The 4,463-nt window shown below is 42.0% G+C and overlaps 1 non-coding gene across 1 annotated transcript; it reads right to left on the bottom strand.

Moving 5' to 3' along the window:
• Nucleotides 1-3,908: 3,908 nt before the first annotated feature.
• On the bottom strand, nucleotides 3,909-4,016 carry LOC122559868. Its single transcript, XR_006314580.1, has one exon. It is a non-coding gene; the product is annotated as a U6 spliceosomal RNA (small nuclear RNA).
• Between the last annotated feature and the right edge of the window lie 447 nt (nucleotides 4,017-4,463).

Genomic DNA, 4,463 nt, shown 5'->3' with positions numbered 1-4,463 from the left:
ATACAGCTGGTTCCTGTTTTTAATTTACTCAAGGGATGTGAGGCTTGCTGGATGAGCCAGCATTTATTGCCTGTCCCTACTTTCCCCTTGAGAAGGTAGTAGTGAGTTCCCTTCTGAAAAGGTGCAGCCTGTGTGCTGTAGCTAGCTCCACAATGCAGTCAGGGAGAGAATTCTAGGATTTTGATCCAGTGACAGTGAAGGAATAGTGATATATTTCAAATTCAGGATGGTGGGTGGCTTGGAGGGAACTTACATTTGGGTGGTGTCCCCATGTATCTGCTGCCCTTGTCCTTCTGGATGGAAGTGGCTGTGGGTTTGGAAGGTGCTGTTGAAAGAGCTTTGGAGAATTTTTGCAGTGATTCTTGTAGTTGGCACATATGCTGCTACTGAGAGTTGGTGGGAATGGATACTTTTATGAAATGTGGTGCTTATCAAGTGATCTGCTTTGTCCTGGATAGTGTCAAACCTCATGAGTGCTATTGGAGTTGTACTCATTAAGATTAGTGGGAATATTCCAGCAAATTCCTGATTCATGCCTTGTCAATAATGGACAGACTTTGTGGAGTCAGGAGCTAGGTTACTCATGGCAGTGTTCCTTGTCTCTAACCTGCTCTTTTTGCCACAGTATTTATATGGCTAGTCCAGTTGAGTTTCTGGTCAATGGTAACCTTCAGGATGTTGAAATGGACATTCCAATAAACAGTGTACTGCTAATGGTGTGCATTACTCATCACTAGCATGCAACTGAGGTGACCTCCATTTGATTCGCGATATTTTCTTTGAGAAATCAAAGGTGTCTATTTCCAACCACCTCTCTGAGGGCCCCCAACCACTCCCCAAGCATTATTCACAGAGTTGTACCAGGTCTTCCAATCATCATGGCCATTGTCACCGCAAGTTGCCCTCAAAGCCACTCACCATCCTGACATGAAGGTGTATTCTTCACTGTCGCTGGGTCAAATTCCTGGAACTCTCTCCCACGTGGCATTGTGGGTCAACCTGCAGCACATGAACTTCAAGAAGGAAGATCATCACCTTTTCAAGGGGCAACTAGGAACAGTCAATTAATGCTGGCCCAGCCTACAATGCCCACATCCCATGAGTGAATTAAAATGGCCATTAAAATGGACATGATAAGCATATGCATCTGAAGGGTTCAGAGTATATGGTCGGTGTAACAGTAATTTTGCAACCAATCTTGAATGACCTGCAAAAGAATCTCTATGGCATGATGGTTTTAATGAGTGATATGCTATAAATACTGATTTCCCAGTGTCACCCATGTCCCAGGAGCAAGTAAAACAAAATACCTCAATTAGTATATCACAATTCTTAGAATTCTGGCTGGAGTGTTTTTCATCAGCATGTGCACGTTTTGTCCAGAAAGATTGTCAGAGAGACTTTGGCATGAATGACACTTGTGGATTAAGCAATACTGAATTAATTTGCTATCTCTCTGTATGACCCTGAATGGTAACAGCTTCTGATCCATGCCACGTAGCTAGCTGAATAAGAACATAAGATATTCCACTCTGGACCAGTGGTCATTTAAGGGACAGCTGAAATCTTGAACAGAGATCAGTGGCATGATTCTTACAGCTATTCCATCTCATTCCAGCAGAGGTTTAATCTGAAGAGTGACTGACCTTAGCCTGGATTTCAAAATGCCAATAATTAAACACAGCTGCAGTCAGTTACATTTTTCTTGGCTGATTAAGAGAACAAATAATTGGACTTATGTGCGTGCGTTCCTGATTCTGTGATCTGCCTTTTTCTTTTTTTCGTGGTTTTCAATCTGCGCATTCTTGATTTTGTGACAAACAAGTGGAATCTGGCAGGTAATTCAACAAACAACTGCACAGCATCAAACTGCACAGCATCAAGCAAATGGAAGTATCAAGAGCAGCACAGGATTTTTGTCTCTTAGGGCTTCCTGTAGTTTTTCTTTGTTTTTCTGCTGTTGAACAGATAACACAGATGTTTATTATAAAAAGAAAAATTATGGCATGAGTACAGCACATGGTATGCATCAAACACTTCTTGCCAGTACCTTGTATCAACAGGAAAGCAAAGTCTTTGCAGTTCTCAGTTCAGATGTTTGGAGAAAATTATTCATCTATCAGATAGAAAGCAGGTCCTTAATAAAATCTGTGCGTCTTCACATTTCCTTCATTACGAGTGGATCATTCTTTGACTGCCTTTTGTCAATGCAATGCAGGTAGCAATCTGTCTTTTTGAAACAAGCGTTCAATAAAGCAAAATCCAAGAATGATAGTGAAACTCAGCAGGTCTGGCAGCATCTGTGGAGAGAGAAACAGAGTTAATGTTTCAAGTCCAGTGACACCCCTTCTTTGGAACTGCACTCGAAACGCTAACTCTGTTTTTCTCTCTCCAGCAATTTCTGTTCCTGTTTGTTGCAGGTCTTCAGCATGCACAGTTTTTTTTATTTTATTCAGTACTACAAACTCTTCTCTTCTGGACAATCTTCCAAAGCAGTGACATTATTGCGTTCAGTCTCATTGCACTTTTTGTTCTTGTTCAGCTGCCCATCTGTGTTTAGTTCAAGGGGCATTAAAAAGATTTGAAAAATAATTAATACATTGTCACTCAGTTGCTGCGTTATTGTTCAATTATTTGTTGAGTGAGTAAAGATAGTCCTTGAAACTGTCATAGAGACAGAATCAATTAAAGCATTCCAGAGGGATGGATGATTATTTGAATGGAAAGAAAGTGTGGGGCTATGGTGAAAAGGCTGGCGAATGGTTGTTGGAGAGCCTGTACCGAAATGTTGGGCAGACTGGTCTCCTTTTATGCTCCAGCAATTCTGTGATTTTCTGGAAAAAAAACATATACCTTATAATCAACATGTTCAGATGTATTATGACACACCTCTAGTGCAAGTGAAACTTGAATCTGGGCCTCGTAGCTCAGACACAGGGGCACTACCACTATGTCACAAGAGTCGTTTCCAACATGGGCTTCATCTGTCTTGGATTATGAAGAGGAGTGTCTCTTAGAAATTCCAGGAGGGTGGTTGTGGTTCAGTGGTAGTGTCCCTATCCCTGAACAAGGAGGTCCAGATCAAGTTCCACTTGCTCCAATGATATGTCATAACATCTCTGAAAATGTTGATTGGAAATTATCTTATCTAGAGACTCCTAGAGGGTGATTGTGGGACAATGGTAATGTCTCTATGCCTGAGCCAGGAGGTCTGGGTTCAAGTCCTACCCACTCAATGGTTGTGGTAAGATCTCTGAATATTCAGAAAATATCCAGATAGTTATTGGAGTCTTTGGTCACAAACTCTCCAATGTTAGAGGACTCTTGAAATGCATTGCTAATGACCCTATCTTTGAACTGGGGGGAGCTGGATTCATGTCCCACCTCCCATGGCATGTTATAACATCTCTGAACAAATTCATTAGAAAATATCTTACCTAGAGATTCCTGCATGTCCAATTTTCAATGACCTCTGTTGGAAATGTGCATTTGCAAATGTTTTAAGTCAACAGGTTCAGAGATTCCCTACAGAGTGGGAACAGGCCCTTCAGCCCAACAAGTCCACATCAACCCTCTGAAGAGTAACCCACCCAGACCCATTCCCCTATCCTATACTTACCCCTGACTAGTGCACCTCACACTATCAGCAATTTAGCAAGACCAATTCACCAATTCACCATCCTTGTGATTGTGGGAGGAAACCAGAGCACACCCATGCAGATCCGGGGAGAATGTGCAAACTCCACATAGACAGTCGCCAAGATGGGAATCAAACTTGGGTCCCTGGCACTGTGAGGCAGCAGTGAGCCACCGTGCCGATGTTGTGATGTACCTCTAGAGTGGGTTGGGCTGGAACCTGGATCCTCTGGCTCAGAAACAGGGTCATTACCACTATTCTAGAAGAGCCCTAAAACATGGAATGCTTCACAAATTTGTGTATCATCCTTGCACAGGTGCCTTGCTAATTCCCTCTGCAATGTTGTAATTTTTAGTACGTGTGCTGCAAAAGTGAGAACCATCTGTTGACCATTTTTTGTTCCACCCAGAAGTTCTCTTATACACAATTGAATACTACCTTCATTTGCAGATGTTAGATCAGGGCAGCAGTGGCTTCCACAAGAAAGGTAGCCTCCCAAATACTCATTGTCAAATTTTGCACTTCAATAATGAGGATTTGACAACCCATACCCTCTGGAATCATGCTCCATCAAGAACTGTGCACTTTCACGACAGAATGCTAAGGTTAGCAGGGAAAAATTGCCAAGAGTTAAAGGAAACGAAAATGACCCACATCAACATTAACCAATGCTTTCATACTGCCCTCTAGTGATTCTTAGACTTGAGTGGCCTCACGCTATTTAATTATTTTAGTGTTCAAGACAGAAATTCCTTGAAAAATATGAGAGTAAAAGTCTCACAATTGAACTCAAGTGAGGGTGAGGACATTTTGCAGCAGTAATTCT

The sequence above is a fragment of the Chiloscyllium plagiosum genome, chromosome 19 (assembly GCF_004010195.1).
Source record: "Chiloscyllium plagiosum isolate BGI_BamShark_2017 chromosome 19, ASM401019v2, whole genome shotgun sequence".
In the NCBI taxonomy this organism is placed as follows: domain Eukaryota; kingdom Metazoa; phylum Chordata; class Chondrichthyes; order Orectolobiformes; family Hemiscylliidae; genus Chiloscyllium; species Chiloscyllium plagiosum.
This window is presented reverse-complemented; position numbering and strand designations above follow the sequence as displayed.